Source organism: Schistocerca piceifrons, chromosome 2, assembly GCF_021461385.2.
Source record: "Schistocerca piceifrons isolate TAMUIC-IGC-003096 chromosome 2, iqSchPice1.1, whole genome shotgun sequence".
NCBI classification, from domain to species: domain Eukaryota; kingdom Metazoa; phylum Arthropoda; class Insecta; order Orthoptera; family Acrididae; genus Schistocerca; species Schistocerca piceifrons.
Window position 1 is genome coordinate 1,020,071,520 of NC_060139.1, and position 21,262 is coordinate 1,020,092,781.

A 21,262-nucleotide genomic window follows, 5' to 3' on the forward strand; every position below is an offset into this window, starting at 1 on the left:
CTACGCTCCAGGAATTGTATGGCGACGACTTTGAACGTCTTGTACAGTTCTGCCACTGGGCACAAGAGAAATTACGGGACGATGACAGATCTTTTGCATTCGTTCTATTTAGCGACGAAGCGTCATTCACCAACAGCGGTAACAAAAACCGGCATAATAAGCACTATTGGGCAACGGAAAATCCACGATGGCTGTGGCAAGTGGAACATCAGCGACCTTGGGGGGTTAATGGGTGGTGCTGCATTATGAGTGGAAGAAAAATAGGCCCCCATTTTATCGACGGCAATCTAAATGGTGCAGTGTATGCTGATTTCCTACGTCATGTCCTACCGATGTTACTACAAGATGTTTCACTGCTTGACAGAATGGCGATGTACTTCCAACATGATGGATGTCCGGCACATAACTCGCGTGCCGTTGAAGCGGTATTGAATAGCATATTTCATGACAGGTGGATTGGTCGTCGAAGCACCATACCATGGCCCGCACGTTCACCGCATCTGACCTCCCCGGATTTCTTTCTGTGGAGAAAGTTGAAGGATATTTGCTGTCGTGATGCGTGAGCGCACTGTCAATGCGTGCGCGAACGTTACGGAAGGCGAACTACTCGCTGTTGAGAGGAATGTAGTTACACGTATTGCCAAATGCACTGAGGTTGATGGACATCATTTTCAGCATTTATTGCATTAATGTGGTATTTATAGGTAATCACGCTGTAACAGCATGCGTTCTCGGAAATGATAATTTCGCAAAGGTACGTCTATCACATTGGAACAACCGAAATAAAATGTCAAACGTACCTAAGGTTTGAATTTTAATTTAAGAAACCTACCTGTTACCAACTGTTCGTCTAAAATTGTGAGCCATATGTTTGTGACTATTACAGCGCCATCTATCACAAAGCGACATAAGTTGTCTTACTATAACATTCATATTTCTTTACGTACTACAAGAATACGTCATAAAAACGGGGGATCCTATTTAAAAAAAAAACAACGCAGTTGATATGCGTTTGACCTATGACAGCGCCATCTAGCGGGCCAACCATAGCGCCATCTGGTTCCCTCTCTAAAGGTAGACAAGTTTCGGTCCTTGTAGTTATTTTCATTTGACGCTTATTTGGTGAGGTATTTGGCCCAGTCACGATCAATGGACCATCCTGTATAGAATGAGCCCGAAAGCAATAGGCTAATATTTACCTATACCTTCAATGCAGACAAAGATAATGGCGTTCAAAGGAAAGAATGCAGTCAGATCGAAAATAATAATAAATGAGCAAATTTTGGAACAAGTATGCCACTTCAATTGTCTAGGATATGATATTAGTTTTAACTAGTGTAAAAATATCGAGAAGAAAGTTAAGAAATTTCAGGTAGTCTGTGGAATAACTGAAAGAACTTTGGGAAGAAGAACCAGAAAGGAATGAAAAATGAAATTACTTAAAATTATGACTGTACCTACTCTTGGGAACGGTTCCGAATCTTAGACGATAATAAAAAAATAGGTAAACTGTGATTAGGACTGGCCCTCTTATATTCATCTACAAAATTAATTACACGTTTGATGAGCAAGTATGCGAGTATCAAAGTATGTGACATAAATTGTCGTATCTTTGCTAACATTTACTTATTAGCTTAAAGTTTTTATACCGTCATGGGACCGCAGACCTCAGTATTTGGCATGAAATTCAACCTGATACCTCTAAACATTCCCGTGGAAAACCTATCTTTAGAGACGGCCATATCTTTTGATTAGATTTACATTTTTTATATCGTCAAGTGACCTTTCATCTTACTCAGTATTGGACATTAATTTCAGCTTGATAGCTCTACTCATTCCTGAATGAAAGGGGTCCTAACAGACACACGGACAACAAGCGACAAAAAAGTATTAATATTATGTAATACAATTACAAATTATCAGCATTAGCCTTTTCTCCTATATTTACACCGTATAGTGAAACTTTGCCTCCTGCCAAATTTCCTGATTCGACGTCAGCGGAAAGTACAATACATTTTTCGATAACTTTGCGACTACCAAAATATGTGATACAAATGGCCGTATCTTTGGATTTCAGTGTGGTAGATGCTCAAATTTTTAATAGCGCCAAGTGATTTTGACATAAATTTCAACTTAATACCTCTCCCCGTTGCTGAGGAAAAGGAGTCTTAATTGACGGACAGACGGAAGGTCAAGAGGTTAATCTTGTGTGGGCTCCGTTTTTGCCGAGTGAGGTACGGAATCCTTAAAAGGAAAAAAAAAATCCCGTGTAAAGGCAGCAGAGACGATGTTCATGAGATATGAAAGGGGCTGTAATAAAATATATGAAACTAGAAATGAAACAATAAGATCAGGTTTAAATATCTTTTCGTTTAACAAGAGAGAACTAAGCATTACTCTGAAGAGGTGGATGTATAATAGAGACGGAACAGGTGACTGTAACACCCAATCCTCGAAGGGAGATGATGATGATGATGATGGTGATAATGATAGTAATGGGTTTCCGTGAACCTGACTGGTCCTGTGACGAGGCTGAATGGTTGTTGTGTGTGAGTAAGCCACCTCAATAACAGCAATTACATTCGGTGGGAGGGGGTCCTCTTTCTGGCTCATTTATGTTTGACGCCAAGAATATTTGGTGAATAGAAGATAAGAGTTTGGATTTGTTACTTGCGTTTTGGAAAGGCTACGCTCACCATCAGACTCGTGTAAAAAATTACTGAATGTGGAATTTAACGGTCAACGTAGACAACAGACACTAAGGGCGAAACTAACCGGAACACGATGTTTGAAAACACAACATTACGCCGCAACAGTCAGCTTCGTAGAATTTAGTTTTACGTCGCGTTTGTGAAGCGAACAACACGGTAGTGACTAAGGGAGAGCAGCCCTTAGACACTGGCGCGGCAGCCACCTACTCCGTCCTCCTCCTCCCGTTCCGACGCCACCGCTTAAGTTTGAATGAGGCTAATTAACTACCCCTCCACAGCCTGCACAGTGTTTGAGACCGGCCCCAGCGCGCTCCAGGCACACCAAAGCCGTGGTAATGAGTCTTCCTCCCGGTCCGCCACGTATCCATACGCTGTTGTCACGGCTTCTCACGTCACAGTATGGAGTTCCTCGAGGCGTCCACTGAAATCAGATGCCTTTCATTGGCAAACATGTACCGTTTACCTGACGTGTTTACCGAAGACGACGTGCAAGTAGTGAACAAAAACTACGTCAAGCAGTGCCTAGCATACATTTAAATATAAAGTCCGTTGTTGCTGGTCATCGAGGCCTCTTGGTAGCATTACTGGTCTGTCAAGCAATAGAGCGAGTTCAAATCCCGCCTCGAGCACGTTACTATATAGTTCTATACTTACTTGATCTGAAAGTAAGTATGATGATTTAAGACGACCTGAAAACGTAAACGCAACACCATACTTAATCCTCGAAACACCAAGGGCGGGGGGTACTTTATGCCCACCTTTTGAAAACATTGTAATCTACACAGTCACATCATAGTTTAAAATTTTGAAACTATATTTATTGTTTTTACTGAGTGGTTCTACCAGAGTCCATAAATGTTTTAAAGTTTTTAGTTAAACCAAAACCAAAAATTTAGTTCTCAATGGGTGTCTTAGTCAATATTTTCATATTTGCATCCCTACTTATCCAGAGTAAAATGAATTTTGTGAGTAAAGGTCAATAACAATTAACGAAACTTGCGTTTTGTAAATAATTTTTGGGTGGTTTAACAAACCTACCACAACAAAAGTCAAAAATTAATTATGATGGTAGTGTTGCTCACGCTGCTAAATATTGCACTTTCGGGCAACAACAAAGTTATATTATGTGGCAGGTGTCATCAGAGCACAGTTAATATAGTCATTTCTGGAAATAATGGATAAATTAGGCACTCACCTTTTCGTGTTTCCCACGCTGGTATCGTTGTGAACTCGTGGCACAATCGTCGAAAATCTAGGTAGTGATGATTCCAAGCTCGGGTGCAAAGAGGCCTAGGTGTTATTCTGCGATATTCAAAAGTTTTATAGATGTGTTTCATAAACCATTCTTGAAGATTAAACTTTTGCAAGTAAGGACAATGGTGATGTAAAAAAGGAATCAGCACTCCGAATTTAAGTTACACTTCTTATTTATTACTTTTGTTGCAATATCACGTAACTCGTTCCAAAACATCACTTCCCAATATAAAATATATTTTAAAATATCTTCCTCACTGTTAAATTTCACATTTCGTAAACTGACTACAATTTGCGCCTTTTTAACATGACGACCAGAGCTTGACTCTCTAATAACCGCTTATGCGCCCAAAAATCAGAGTTACAAGTACGTCAATGATCATAGTGACAAAAGAAAGAATACACATAAGAATAATATCATTGCAATATATACATATCGATGCATCGAAGTACCTCTACATTAATGAAATCAAATCTGAATGTTGTCACAGAAATATGTTAACTATTTTACAGAAACACAGTAGAATATTGCTGGTATCGAGAGGTTGAGGTGAGGTGCCGTAATGGTTACGTAATTCAAGTACTATTACAGTGGGCATAAAGTACCCACATTGGTAGTACATGAAAATGAATGTGCGTTGGTATTGCTAAGATTGTGCTAAAATGTATTTTTAGGTTCTGAACCCTACTTACACATCAGTGTCTCTTTCAGATGTATGTTGTTAATATAAGTCAACAACAAATAATACTTTTTTCTTTTTTCATTCTTTTTTTGGGTGGGCATTATGTACTCTCCCCAACTGGTAATGGAAATTACGTTGCTACTGCTAGAGTTAAGATTGGGGAGAGTAATGTAAAAAACGTATTTACGAAATAATCAGATTTTCAGATTAGCAGTGAGCTGACTGTGAGATTAGATGCTAATTTCTCTCTTTGTAAAAAGGCACACCACTCAGTAATTCCAGGTCTCTCCGCACAAACTTGGGTCCAGGAAGCAAGGTATAAAGTTTACATCACTATCGGCGGAGAAAGAAGAGATAACTTCCTGGCGGTGGCCATTCAAACAGTTTCAAGAAAGGCGTAAAAATTATCATATTCCATGTACTTTTACTTTGTAATATCTTGACAGGCCTACAAAAGAACTTAACTACAAGATACAGAATGGTCAAATATAACAAAATCGTTTAATTGATTTGGTCTGCATCGCTTTAAAGGCGACAGCACGTTTTCCCACGTGCGCTCTTAACCGACAAAGCAACGATTATGAACCGCGGCAAGGTAAATATATGTACTACTTGACAGCTGACTTCGTCAGGTCAACAACGGCTTTGTAACGTAAACCTATCGTGCGGCATCTCAGCAAATTCCATTCTGGGACCTTATTTCATCTCAGGAATGTTAAAGGAAATACATGCGCAAACTTTCTTACGAACATTCAATATTCTTCTACAAGAGGTACCACTGCATAAGCAACAGGGAATGTGGTTCCAACAAGGCGGCTACCCAGCTTAGACTTCCAGTGCTGCAACGCAAATACTGAATGAGAAGTTTCCTGACCATTGATATGACGGTATGCTGCAGTACAATGGCTGAGCAGGTCTCTTGATTTGATCCCTCTTGATTTCGTTCTATGGGGAGCATTGAAGCCCAAAGTATGGCGGAAAATATGCACTGTCGAATTGCCACAGCATGTAATGGCATTTCATCCAGTTTACTTTCACCTGTTCATGCAAATGCAAATGTGTCTTGCAGTCGATAGGAAACGATTAGAGCACATAGCTGAGTTAGATGTGAAGCTACCTTTCACTAAGAAATCTATGTATTCTTTCGGTTTCCTGTTGTCAATAAAGCGTTTGATTTATTTAAAGCGTTTTCTGTCTATTCACAATATCGAGTAATATTTATAGACATATGTTGTTCGGCAGCAGGTGGTTACTTTAAGAAGCATTCAGACGTCTCTAGGCAAAGACAGGTAAAGTGTCTTTTTTTCTCAAATCTAAGTAAGTTGTCAGTCTTTCCCTTTTTCCCCTTCAACAAGGCTGTTTATCGTTATGATGACTAGCAAACGATTCTGTTTTGGCTTTGACAAGTAAGCAGCAAGGTTTAAATGGAAAATTGAATGACCAAACTGTAGTTGTTTCCACAAAAAATATGATTTCGAATGCCGTTAAAATATATCATTCTATTTAAAAACCTATACTTGCTTCATTACCTGGATCGATACAAAAGTTAAGACACTTTATCAAACGCGAAAGTACCTTAGCGTACTATCATTTGCCGAAAACTTCGTTTCTATACCCGGAACTGTTCACGAAATAAAAGGTGTGCGTGCTTGACAAGCACATCAATATACTCAGAGTCAACAATCTTTCCTTTCTTATCTAGGTTATATTCAGTATGCTTCGACTCCGACTATTGAAAAATAATTTTGTTTTCATTATCACTACCTTTTCCTGCGCTATCATCTGGTCGACACACCTTTTCATAGTTTCCTGGGCCATCATTCCTTAAAACCGAGAATGTCATCTGAAGGCAAAGTTCTGGTTCCGGACGAACGGTACGACGCCGACAGAAGTGCATAACACATGACTTTGCGGTCGAAAACTGGAAACCGTGGGCTAGAACCCATGACTGCGCCTTGTGGATGGCTCCCTGTAGGCACCACTCAGCAACACCAGTACTGGTGGAGCAGTACGAAATGCAGAAGTCGTCTGCATACAGAGAAGGTGAGACGGACGGTCCTACAGCTGCTGCTAGGCCATTAATGGCCACTTAAAATAGACCCAATACAGAGCCCTGCGGGACCCCATTCTCCTGGAAATGGGGGGAACAATGGGAGACACCACCTTGGACACGGAAAGTACGAAGCGATAGGAAATTTTGGATAAGAATCAGGAGCGGGCCTCATAGGACCCATTCGTATAATGTGGCAATGATACGATGCCTCCAGGTCTTGTCATATGCTTTTCGTAAATCAAAAAAGACGGCAACCAGGTGCTGGCATCTGGAAAAGGCTGTTCGGATAGCAGACTCGAGGAACACAAGATTTCCAGTGGTAGAGTGACCCTGGCGGAAGCCGCCCTGACATGGAGGCAGTAGGCCACATGACTCCCGGACCCAACCCAACTGCCAACACACCATACGTTCCAGCAGCTTACAAAGAAAGTAGGTGAGGCTTATGGGTTGATAGCTATCCACATCGAGCTGTTTTCTTACCGGGTTTGACCACCGGAATGATGGTGCTCTCCCGCCACTACGATTGAAAGACACCATCACACCATATCCGCTTGAAGATGACGAGGAGATGTCGCTTGTAGTCAGATGAGAGTTGTTTAATCATCTGACTGTGGATCCGATCTAATCCAGGAGCTGTGTCTGGGCAATGTGGAAGGGCACTTAGGAGCTCCCACTCTGTAAATGGGGCGTTATAGGATTCACTGTGGCGTGTAGTGAATGAGAGGACTTTCCCTTCAAGCCGCCATTTGAGAGTGCGAAAGGCTGGGGGGTAATACTCTGACGCAGAGGCTCGAGCATAGTGCTCAGCAAAGTGCTCGGTAATCGCGTTTGCGTTTGTATATAAGACGACATTTATTTTAACATAGGGAACACCTGTTCGTGTCTGGTACCCGAAAATACGTTTGATCTTTACCCACACTTGGGAAGGTGACTTATGGCACCCAATGGTCGAGGCTTATCTATCCCAACACTCCTGCTTCCGTCGTTTGATAAGTTGGTGAACGGCGGCACGGATCCATTTACAGGCTATGAGGTGCTGCAGGGAAGGGTGCCGCTTATGCCGCTATGGAGCGCGCCGAAGCTCTTTAATTGCTTCCGTGACTTCCAGCGACCACCAAGAAACTGCCTTTCGTCAGGGGCACCCTAAACAGTGAGGGGGCGCATTTTCTGCCACAGAAACGATTGTTGTAGTCACCTGTTCATCCATCACATCGATGTTACCGTGTGGGGGAGATTCAACAGTGACAGCAGAGGTGAAAGTTTCCCAGTCCGCCTTGTTTAAAGCCTATCTGAGCAGGCGTCTGTGGGCCTGACGCTAGGGCAGTTATAGGAAAATGGGGAAGTGGTCACTACAACACATGTCGTCATGTGCTCTCTAGTGGATAGATGGGAGAAGTCCTAGGCTGAAAATTAATAAATCAATGGCCGAGTAACTACCATGAGATATACTGAAGTGTGTGGCGGCCCCAGTATTTAAGAGGCAGAGGTCAAACTGAGACGGTAAAATTTCGAAATCTCTGCCTTGGCCAGTAAGAACGGTACCACCCCAAAAGCGGTTATGGGCATTAAAATCTCCCCAAAGTAGGAAAGGTTTAGGGAGTTGATCAATCAGTGCAGTTAATACATTCAGGGGTCTGGAGGGGGGGGGGGGGGAATGGGGTTGCTCCTGAACTAGGTGGTGCCGAGCAGGCAGCAGGAAGGGAAGTGTCCCCCACCATCAAGGAGGCAGGTGTAGTCGTCCAGCTCTGAGAGGTGACTGGGGTTGGTGGACCTGATGTGGCACAAACTGTTGTAACGGTGGTGTAAGACGATGTTGTGCATACAGGATGTAGGCGTTCAAATTTCCTCTTAGCCTCGGTGTAGGTCAGTCGCTCCAGGGTCTTGTACTCCTTGATTTTCGTTTCTTTCTGGAGAAACCTGCAGTCTGACGAGCAAGCCGAATGGTGCTCCCCACAGAAGACACAGACAGGAGGCGGGGCATATGGAGTATTGGGATGTGATGGGTATCCACAATCTCGACTTGTGACGCTGTTACAGCGAGAAGACATATGGTCAAACTTCCAGTATTTAAAGCACCACATTGGGGATGGGATATAGGGCTTTACACCACAGTGGTAGACCATCACCTTGCCCTTCTTGGGGAATTAATCACCTTCAAAGGTAACGATGAAGGCACTGGTGGCAACCCGATTATCCCTCGGACCCCGGTGGGCACGCTGAATGAAATGTATACCTCGCCGCTCTAAATTGGCATGTAGGTCATTGTCGGACTGCAAAAGAAGGTCCCTGTGAAATATGATACCCTGGGCCATATTTATGCTCTTATAGGACGTGATGGTTACAGAAACATCCCCAAGCTTGTCGCAAGCGATTAATGCCTGTTACTGGGCAGAGGATGCTGTTGTGATCAAGACTAACCCAGCTCTCATTTTGGACTATCCCTCCACCTCCCCAAACTTGTCCTTTAAATGCTCAACAAAAAACTGAGGCTTCACCATCATGAAAGAGTCCTCATCAGGTAATGAACAAGGTACCAAGTGAATAAGAGCCACTGCCATCCTTAGCCTGACGTTCCTGCCATGGTGTGGCCAGTGAGAGGAACGATTTGAGGGTCATACTTCTGTGAGTTGAATTGAGCCTGAGAACGCTTAAAGACTGCTGGTGTTTGACCACCAGCAAGAGATGATGTACTACGCTTCATCACATGCCATCCGCCCCAATGCCACCCACTCCGACCAGGGGCTCTCCTCAAGAGCGTCACCCACCAGCAGCAAAGGCCATTGTCGGGAGTCCCGATGCCCCAGGGGGATGGGCATCTACCCCTTGGCATACATGGGGAGTTAATGGCGCAGGCATCAGCAGAGCGATCCCCCTGTGGTCAGGGGCTACAACAAACAGGGTACGTGGCAGCCCCACCACAACGGACTGGCTACTGCGCTGGATATCAGGTGCAAACAAGTCCATTATCATCGCCAGCACAAAAAAGCATAATGCACAGTGGATGGAGGGTGACCGCGCCGAACAGCTGGAAAATGAGCGGAAGGGCAGATCCACACCGACGTAGGATGCGAAAGGTCTCAGCGCACGATGGACATGATTCACCATGAAAGGCGCCCTTCCCCAATTGGCTCGCTCTCCGGGAAAATTTTGAAATATGGAGGTCAAACCCTACAGGGGACCATCACATAAAATGTGTTAGACTCCTTTCAGTCGCCATTTACGACAAGCAGGAATACGTCACTCCTTTTCTAACTCCCGGACCCGCATGGGGAAAAAAAAAATCATGCCTGTTTTTAGGTGATTAATGAAGTTGTGAAAAACCTTAGAATTATTTTATGTGAAAGAACTGGGTGTCATGTTATAGCAACATACAATTCGGTCTAGCTATTGATACAGGCAACGTCATGCAAAGCATAGTTGATTCGGCTCTTTTCATTCATAATTAGAATTATGGTTTACAAGCTGCAAATGTTTACTCCTTTGGTAGTAGTTTCACAAACGAAACAATGATTTCCGCATGTAAACTGTATGACTGTATGAAGGAACTGAGTGGTTGGGAATAGATATTGTGCTATGGGGTGTGAGATCATTGCTTACAAGCATATAAAGGACGTCACATTTATTTTCACTACCCAAAAAAGCTTTCTGTGCAAAAAAAAAAAAAAAAAATAAAAAATAAAAGAAACTGTTTTGTGCAAATGTTGGTTATCTACCTATGGGACAATAACCGAGATGTTTGCTAAGTTTGTCACTTTGTTCGTTACGGACTTAACAGCAGAACCTCTTCCTTTAAATTTTGCCCAATGTTTGTGCAAAGACGTATCACAATGGACCACTTAAGTAAACATGGCTTTACCAAAAGCGTAACCCAGAAGTTACTTTGACTCTCTGGCATACAGTACCATTACTGAGGTTAACGTACCTAATCCATTTGCTGGAGATGACAGTAAACAAATGGAAACACAAGGAAAATGGACACAACTCAATCAGTCACGTCCTCAGTTTGTCCGAGTACAATGTACACCAACGAAAGCAAGTTAGAAATGCTACGCATCTCTGACCGATATTACACTTTCAAATTTCTTTGACAAAGTTTCTGTGTCAAATATATTCGGCTAAATGTAATAGAGGACTTTTGCCAATGTACCCTTTCGTCAAATTTATTTCGCCAGATCCAGCGCCTCGTCTTAGATTTTATCAAAGAAAGCAGTCGTCTTTTGATTACTGCAAGGAGAAATCTTTCCTCAAGGCTTTTGCGGATATAGTATTTCTGAAGCTGAGTGTTCTGCTTCGTAATGTGAGGAACCACCTTCTTGAGCACATACTGAAATACAGTCTCGATGATTCGCAGCTGCCATATGCCTTTATTTATTGTGCTCCTGTTCTAAATGTAAACAAAATGCGATTATAGTGCACACAACTGCAGGCTTCATCAGCCATTATGAACAAACTATGACCAAATATTTGAGGACAATGTAATACCCACGTACCACATCAAAAATATTTGTCAAAGAAATAAGACGAATATTTGACCGAATCTCTTTGTCAAAGAAATCTGATAGTGGTATACCAGCCTATGAAAACATAAGTTGGCAGAATAGTAAGTGCGCTAATGTTTTCTTGTTTCACTTAGGTGTTCTTATGGTCACTGTCAACTCCAGCAAGTGGCACGCTACCGGCTATCCGAACCAATGGAGATCATGTACTATCCCACCATGCTGGGCATTTATGAGAATGACAATTGCATTCTGGCAGTGTTCGTTCTCCTCGGAGTCTACACACACGGTACATCTATCGCGATGCTGTACGTAGTAATGGAACTCCTGAAAAAAATTATTAAAATTTTAAACATTTATTTCTCAATATAGGCACCCTGGCAACGAACACGTTTCTCCCAACGAGACACCGGTTTGGTGATACCGTCATTGTAGAATGTTTAACTACGTTGACGAAACCACAACCTAACCTCTGTTTGCACCGCTTCATCACTGTCAAAGCGAAGGTCTTGAAAGTGTTTTGTAAGTTATGGAAACAGATGAAATCGGCTGGGGCATAGTCTAGACTGTATGGAGAAAGACCGATGAGAGAGAAGTCAAGGCACCAGACTATTGCAGATGTCGCATCACTCGTACGTGGTCTGGCTTCATCACGCTGAAGTGGAGGGTGCTCCATGTACAGATGAATTCCTCAAATTCGAATCTTGATTACAGCACTGAGAGAAATCCGCTAAATTTCTGTTACACTATAAATCACACAAATCTAAAGCTTCTAAACACAACTAAATACTTAGGAATTACAATTACGAATAACTTATGTTGTGACTTGGCAAGACAGCCAAGCCACTATGAAGTAGCCGAAAGGCACGCGTTTAAGCTCACGCAGGCTGGCGTGAGGTCTGGAACAGTTAAAGGAGTTGAGTCTATTAAAAAAAGTACGTAGCTTCTGGAATACTTAACTTTAATCCATAATTGGTAAACATCGGTCTGACGGTACATGCATCACAAGATAAATAGCAAATGATAATGGCGCCTTGCTAGGTCGTAGCAAATGACGTAGCTGAAGGCTATGCTAACTATCGTCTCGGCAAATGAGAGCGTAATTTGTCAGTGAACCATCGCTAGCAAAGTCGGCTCTACAACTGGGCGAGTGCTAGGAAGTCTCTCTAGACCTGCCGTGTGGCGGCGCTCGGTCTGCAGTCACTGATAGTGGCGACACGCGGGTCCGACGTATTCTGACGGACCGCGGCCGATTTAAAGGCTACCACCTAGCAAGTGTGGTGTCTGGCGGAACGATCACACATATAAAGATGTGATGAAACTAAACCATATACTGCTATTTATTGACAGAACACTTAGAAAATACAATAAGTCTACTTACTCTAAGGTTGTCCACCCTTTTCCTGAGTGTTACTGTGCTGCGTGCGATCCGCGTCAGATAGGACTGTTCGAGCACATCGAAATAGTTTTTTCACATTCTGTTCTCATGGTGCTACCATTTTGCTCTGAGACGCCAAAGAAACTGGTACAGTCATGCGGATTCAAATACAGACATGTAAACAGGCAGAATACGGCGCTGCCGTCGGCAACACTATATAAGACAACGTGTCTGGCACAGCTGTTAGATCGGTTACTGCTGCTACAATGGCAGGTTATCAAGATTTAAGTGACTTTGAACGTGGTGTTAAAGTCGGCGCACGAGCAGTGGGACACAGCTTCTCCGAGGTAGCGATGAGGTGGGGATTTTCCCGTACGACCATTTTACATTCGTACCGTGAATAGCAGGAATCCGGTAAAACATCAAATGTCCGATATCGCTGTGGCCGGAAAAAGATCCTGCAAGAAGGTGACAGAAGTGCAAACCTTCCGCAAATTGCTGCAGATTTCAATGCTGGGCCATCAAGAAGTGTCAGCGTGCGAACCAATCAATGAAACATCATCGATATGGGATTTCGGTGCCGAAAGCTAACTCGTGTACCCTCGATGACTGCACGACACATAGCTTTAAACCACGCCTGGGTCCGTCAACACCAGAATTGGACTGTTGATGACTGGAAACATGTTTCCTGGTCGCACGTGTCTCGTTTCAAATTGTATTGAGCGGAAAGACGTGTGCTGGTATGGAGACAACCTCATGAATTCATGGACCCTGAATGTGAGCTGAGGACTGTTGAAGCTGGTGGAGGCTTTGTAATGGTGTGGGGCGTGTGCAGTTGGAATGATATGGAACCCCTTATACGTCTACATCGACTCTGACTGGTGACACGTACATAGGCATCCTGCCGTATCACCCGTATCCATTCATTACCATTGGGCAGTTCCAGAAGGACAATGCGACACCCCATATGTCCAGAATTGCTACAGAGTGGCTCCAGGAACACTCTTCTGAGTTTAATCACTTCCGCTGCGCACCAAACTCCCCAGACACGAATGTTGTTGTTGTTGTGGTCTTCAGTCCTGAGACTGGTTTGATGCAGCTCTCCATGCTACTCTATCCTGTGCAAGCTTTTTCATCTCCCAGTACCTACTGCAACCTACATCCTTCTGAATCTGCTTAGTGTATTCATCTCTTGGTCTCCCTCTACGATTTTTACCCTCAACGCTGCCCTCCAATACTAAATTGGTGATCCCTTGATGCCTCAGAACATGTCCTACCAACCGATCCCTTCTTCTGGTCAAGTTGTGCCACAAACTTCTCTTCTCCCCAATCCTATTCAATACTTCCTCATTAGTTATGTGATCTACCCATCTAATCTTCTGCATTCTTCTGTAGCACCACATTTCGAAAGCTTCTATTCTCTTCTTGTCCAAACTATTTATCGTCCATGTTTCACTTCCATACATGGCTACACTCCATACAAATACTTTCAGAAATGACTTCCTGACACTTAAATCAATACTGGATGTTAACAAATTTCTCTTCTTCAGAAACGCTTTCCTTGCCATTGCCAGCCTACATTTTATATCCTCTCTACTTCGACCATCATCAGTTATTTTGCTCCCCAAATAGCAAAACTCCTTTACTACTTTAAGTGCCTCATTTCCTAATCTAATTCCCTCAGCATCACCCGACTTAATTAGACTACATTCCATTATCCTTGTTTTGCTTTTGTTGATGTTCATCTTATATCCTCCTTTCAAGACACTGTCCATTCCATTCAACTGCTCTTCCAAGTCCTTTGCTGTCTCTGACAGAATTACAATGTCATCGGCGAACCTCAAAGTTTTTATTTCTTCTCCATGAATTTTAATACCTACTCCGAATTTTTCTTTTGTTTCCTTTACTGCTTGCTCAATATACAGATTGAACAACATCGGGGAGAGGCTACAACCCTGTCTTACTCCCTTCCCAACCACTGCTTCCCTTTCATGTCCCTCGACTCTTATAACTGCTATCTGGTTTCTATACAAATTGTAAATAGCCTTTCGCTCCCTGTATTTTACCCCTGCCACCTTTAGAATTTGAAAGAGAATATTCCAGTCAACATTGTCAAAAGCTTTCTCTAAGTCTACAAATGCTAGAAACGTAGGTTTGCCTTTTCTTAATCTTTCTTCTAAGATAAGTCGTAAGGTCAGTATTGCCTCACGTGTTCCAGTGTTTCTACGGAATCCAAACTGATCTTCCCCGAGGTTGGCTTCTACTAGTTTTTCCATTCGTCTGTAAAGAATTCGTGTTAGTATTTTGCAGCTGTGACTTATTAAGCTGATAGTTCGGTAATTTTCACATCTGTCAACACCTGCTTTCTTTGGGATTGGAATTATTATATTCTTCTTGAAGTCTGAGGGTATTTCGCCTGTTTCATACATCTTGCTCACCAGATGGTAGAGTTTTGTCAGGACTGGCTCTCCCACGGCCGTCAGTAGTTCCAATGGAATATTGTCTACTCCGGGGGCCTTGTTTTGACTCAGGTCTTTCAGTGCTCTGTCAAACTCTTCACGCAGTATCGTATCTCCCATTTCATCTTCATCTACATCCTCTTCCATTTCCATAATATTGTCCTCAAGTACATCGCCCTTGTATAGACCCTCTATATACTCCTTCCACCTTTCTGCTTTCCTTTCTTTGCTTAGAACTGGGTTTCCATCTGAGCTCCTGATATTCATACAAGTCGTTCTCTTATCTCCAAAGGTCTCTTTAATTTTCCTGTAGGCGGTATCTATCTTACCCCTAGTGAGATAGGCCTCAACATCCTTACATTTGTCCTCTAGCCATCGCTGCTTAGCCATTTTGCACTTCCTGTCGATCTCATTTTTGAGACGTTTGTATTCCTTTTTGCCTGTTTCACTTACTGCATTTTTATATTTTCTCCTTTCATCAATTAATTTCAATATTTCTTCTGTTACCCAAGGATTTCTACTAGCCCTCGTCTTTTTACCTACTTGATCCTCTGCTGCCTTCACTACTTCATCCCTCAAAGCTACCCATTCTTCTTCTACTGTATTTATTTCCCCCATTCCAGTCAATTGCTCCCTTATGCTCTCCCTGAATCTGTGTACAACCTCTGGTTCTTTTAGTTTATCCAGGTCCCATCTCCTTAAATTCCCACCTTTTTGCAGTTTCTTCAGTTTTAATCTACAGGTCATAACCAATAGATTGTGGTCAGAGTCCACATCTGCCCCTGGAAATGTCTTACAATTTAAAACCTGGTTCCTAAATCTCTGTCTTACCATTATATAATCTATCTGATACCTTCTAGTATCTCCAGGATTCTTCCATGTATACAACCTTCTTTCATGATTCTTAAACCAAGTGTTAGTTATGATTATGTTGTGCTCTGTGCAAAATTCTACCAGGCGGCTTCCTCTTTCATTTCTGTCCCCCAATCCATATTCACCTACTATGTTTCCTTCTCTTCCTTTTCCTACACTCGAATTCCAGTCACCCATGACTATTAAATTTTCGTCTCCCTTCACAATCTGAATAATTTCTTTTATTTCATCATACATTTCTTCAATTTCTTCGTCATCTGCAGAGCTAGTTGGCATATAAACTTGTACTACAGTAGTAGGTGTGGGCTTCGTATCTATCTTGGCCACAATAATGCGTTCACTATGCTGTTTGTAGTAGCTTACCCGCATTCCTATTTTCCTATTCATTATTAAACCTACTCCTGCATTACCCCTATTTGATTTTGTGTTTATAACCCTGTAGTCACCTGACCAGAAGTCTTGTTCCTCCTGCCACCGAACTTCACTAATTCCCACTATATCTAACTTCAACCAATCCATTTCCCTTTTTAAATTTTCTAACCTACCTGCCCGATTAAGGGATCTGACATTCCACGCTCCGATCCTTAGAACGCCAGTTTTCTTTCTCCTGATAACGACATCCTCTTGAGTAGTCCCCGCCCGGAGATCCGAATGGGGGACTATTTTACCTCCGGAATATTTTACCCAAGAGGACGCCATCATCATGTAATCATACAGTAAAGCTGCATGCCCTCGGGAAAAATTACGGCTGTAGTTTCCCCTTGCTTTCAGCCGTTCGCAGTACCAGCACAGCAAGGCCGTTTTGGTTATTGTTACAAGGCCAGATCAGTCAATCATCCAGACTGTTGCCGTTGCAACTACTGAAAAGGCTGCTGCCCCTCTTCAGGAACCACACGTTTGTCTGGCCTCTCAACAGATACCCCTCCGTTGTGGTTGCACCTACGGTACGGCTATCTGTATCGCTGAGGCACGCAAGCCTCCCCACCAGCGGCAAGGTCCATGGTTCATGGGTTATTTAGCAAATATGGGATGCCTTGCAACGTCCTGTTCACCCCCTCGTACTCTTACGGGTTTATGGACAGCCCTGGAGGATGCATGGTGTCAGTTCCCACCAGTACTACTTCAGACATTAGTCGAGTCCATGCCATGTCGTGTTGCGTCAATTCTAAGTGCTCGCGGGAGCTCTACAAGTTATTAGGCTGGTGTACCAGTTTCTTTGTCTCTTCAGTGTAATTTCCAGTAGTGTGTTGTTTCAAGAGTGGATTTTACAGAGACCTTGACAATAGTGTCAAGTCCATTAGCATCCTTGGTGTGATTCGATGTAATTGTAGTGGATTTTAGCTTCTCAGTAGTTCATTCTGTGCACATTCAAAGCAACCGGCTTATTGTCTCACAATAAGAACCCTCATACAGTTAACACATAGTTCACGGGTTGCAGGAAGGCAGTGCAAACGCCAACTAGTCCATAACACTATGATCGACAAAGGTTACTATGTGTGGAACATGGAACTATATTGCAGTGCCCTTCAGCGTCATCTTTCAGACACATTCTATTAGCATGACTGTTTCTATAATAAAGTGTTTTGTGAGGTAACAAGATTACCCTTTCCATCCATAATTGAATCTGTGCCAAAACGAAGCTAAAAGGGTTTGCCAACGCTTGATACTCGGGAGCAGATTTTTTTCAAACAGCAGTCAAGAAACTGAAATTAGTATCGTGAACTATTTGGCCATATTCCGAGTAAAAGAAGTGTGTTGTCACACATCGACCTCACTAAAAGCTGGTCGTTGAATCGGTGACTATTTCTCCACATTCGTTACAAGTGCCTGAATATATGTGAAAAAAAAGAGTGGGCACGATGGAACAGTAGTTGGCGAAAATACAGTAATTAGAATTAGCTGAAGCCAAATGGGAATCAGAGTGGCAGGAAAAGAATAGGAATCGGCGTTAGCCAATGTTAAATGAGGCACTTTGCCAGCAGCGCTGCAGATTCTCGTTTATTTATTTAAACTTATGCAAATAAGCGTTTAACTCTATCTCTAGTGATTCACTGACACTATGGGTACTAGGAAAGGATTAATAAAGCTCTGCAGAGAATTACGCCGTAAATTATGTTCCTCTCACTTTATGGCATCGAGCAAAGGAAGCCTCGCAGTGAGAGATTAGCTAAGCCAGTCAGGTTAATGCTGATAAAATGTGTGACGTAAAGTACACCAATTTTGGGACCACCACATGCGTATGCAACATGTTAGACCATTTTATTCTTGTGTATTTACACTCAATAGCTTAGTACATTCGGAACCTTTCTGTATATTTCGTCAATAAGGTACTTAGCACTCGCCTAAAATAAAAAGCACTAGTCCATTACAGCGCTGTGCGACTGTGACCTAGTTCAGTTGGTAAATTCCATTTATATGATCTAAAGAGATGTGCATAATTGCATGTATACGTTAACAGGCACAGTTAAAGTTATTCTTAATAATAATAACGTAAAGCCGAGAAAGAAGCTTTAAGAAGAATAAACCATGTGCTCAGGGGTTTTAAGGAGAGTAGGAGAATCGGAAAAGAAAATAAGCAGTACATATGTGCCGTGTTACAGTCTAGATAAAGAATGAAATGAAGAAGTAATAGAAATATAGATAAGATAACTGTGAAAAATTTAACATAAGTAACCGAACGAGTTAGCGCAGTTGTAGCTCACTGAACTCGCTTTCGGGAGGATGACGGTTCAAATCAGCGTCCGGCAATCCAGATTTAGATTTTCCGTGATTTCTCTAAATCGTTCCAGATAAATACCGGGATGTGTTCATAGAAAGTGCGATTTCCTTCCTCATCCTTGGAACAATCGAAGCTTGTGTTTTGCCTTTAATAATCTCGACGTCAAAGGAACAAACTGTAATCTTCCTTCCGTCCTTGTCATATGAAGGCAAAGGTCAGTTGAGCAGCTTCAAAGACACCCAGAAATAATTTAGTATACAATGGAAGCAGGGGTAAACGAGAAACACCACTGCCGCGACGAAATTTACACAGCCCACGTTATCGAAGAGATGCAGTGTAGTAGATATGCACCGATCCGAAACTGGATTGAGGTATAAAAAGGAGGGAAACACCTTAAACCAGTGAAAGTTCTTATTAAAAAGGTTCAGTCTAGATATAGCTGCCATGAAATAAAACCGAAAGACGATGAGGATTTTTAGTAATATCAGTCGTGTAAAGGGAGTAGGATATGTCATGAGTAGGAAGATCGGACTGAGACTGAATTACAGCGAACAGTTCATCGATAGGATTATACTCAGCAAACTCGAAAGAAACCCAATGGCAGCAGACATAGATCAAGTACACTCGCATTCACAAGTAGCAAATGAAGAGATAGAGAAGAAATAAGGACACTGAACGTTCATGTCGTATGTAAAGGCACATGGAAATCTAATAATCATGTGTGATTGGAACTCTCTGGAATGGAAAGGAGCAGAGCTGTTGCAGAATAGGAATGAGAGAGAAGAGGGACTAATTGAGTTCTGCAAGAAATTTCAGCTACAGTAACAGCGAATACTCTGTTCAAAACGCGAAAGAGGAGGATATATACTTCCAAAAGTCCTGGAGGGGTGCCTATTGGTCACAAGGAGATTCCAAAATCAGGTACTAGGTTGTGAGTCGTACACAGGAGTAGTTAAAGATTACGATCACAATTTAGTAATGTTGAAGAGTAGACTGAAGTTGAAGGTTATTGATACTGTGACAATTAATACAACAGCAGGCAGTTCATATGAAGGCCGGACATCTTTAAAATGGACAATCACAGAAGCTGCACAGACAAATACAGATAAAAGGAAAGAAACCTTGGCTAACAGCAGAATTATTTCGAGTGGACGATAAAAGGAAGTTCTTTAATATCCAAAAGAACATAGGAGTACAGCAACTTCAGTTGTTTAGGACGCATGGAAGGAAAGACGGAATGACTCGGGAAAAGTGCGAAGGAATTAAAAAAGAATTGACCTTGGAAAGAACGATTCAGGGTATAGAAAAGTCTGAATAACCTCCGGTGAAATTAAAAACAAAAACTTCAATGTCAACATTGTGAGAGTTAAACATAGAGGGAGCGGGTAGGGGGAAAGAGTACATCAAAGGCCTCTACGACGGGAAGGAAGTGTCCGATGACGTGATATAAGAAGGAATGAAAGTCAGTATGAAGATATTGGGGATACAGTATTCAGAGCTTTCGAACAATTCGGACGAAATAAGGAAGATAGGGCAGAATTTTTGGAATTAAGTGAGGGAGTTGTGAACCAACAAGATTCGCCGTTTGTGTGGGTGGCCTGGTTCCTGCAGTGAGGGCTGAGGGAGTTCAGTGAACTCAGCACGCAAGGAGATTCCTTTTTGTGAGCACTGCTAATCCTGTCAAAGACTTACGCCGTCCTCTGCCACAGTAAACGGGACAAAGGTGGCTGCTCCCAGAGATTCGAGTAGCCTGTGTTTACCCTCCGTCGCCCGCATCCGGTCACTCACCTCACCCGTTGAGGGCAAGCCCAAATGAGAGAATACTGTAAGGGTCATGCGTTCATTCTCTGCTAATTACCGAAAGAATGAAATCAACACGCATTATAGAACTAAAAGAAATTAAAGGGAATCCTCTACAATCATCACACACTTAAACAGGTGACACCGCTCCTTTGCATATATATCGGAAATCAATGAGTTGGACCTGTCATAGTGAGGAATTAACTACGTTGAGTAAAAGAGAACGAAACACAAGGCTGGTCACTGCCTGATGTGCTTAAAATAAAGCAAATCGTATTTTACATTGAAATGTGGGAATGCCATTCTTCTAATGAAGTAGATTGCATGTATCTCGTGGGATAAAAGCGACCTTTTTGCGGATGTATAACTTCTATTTTCCATTGCGATGTTATAATTGCCAGTATGCACTTACACTGATCACCGAAAATATTACATCCGTCTTCCTAACAGCGGGTACGGAAAACGGCAACGGCGCGTCGCGGCATGAACGCTGTGAGGCATTTGTCGATCACTGGAAGGAGTTGGCACCACCGCCTGATTCCCTTAAATTCCGGGAAGGGGGGCCATGAGTCTCTGACGCCACTTTCAGTCACATCCCAGATGTGTTCGATGGGGTTCAGATCTGGGAAGTGAGGGGACAGCACATCAGTTTCTCGAAACACTCCATCACACTCGTGGCCTTGTCACATGACCCATTATCTTGTTCAAAAATGCCACTACCATTGGGAAACATGATCTTCATGACGAGGTGTACCTGGTCTGTAACCAGTGTACGATACTCCTTTGCCGTCATAGTTCCTTGAGCGAGCCCCACTGGAGCCATGGATGCTCACATG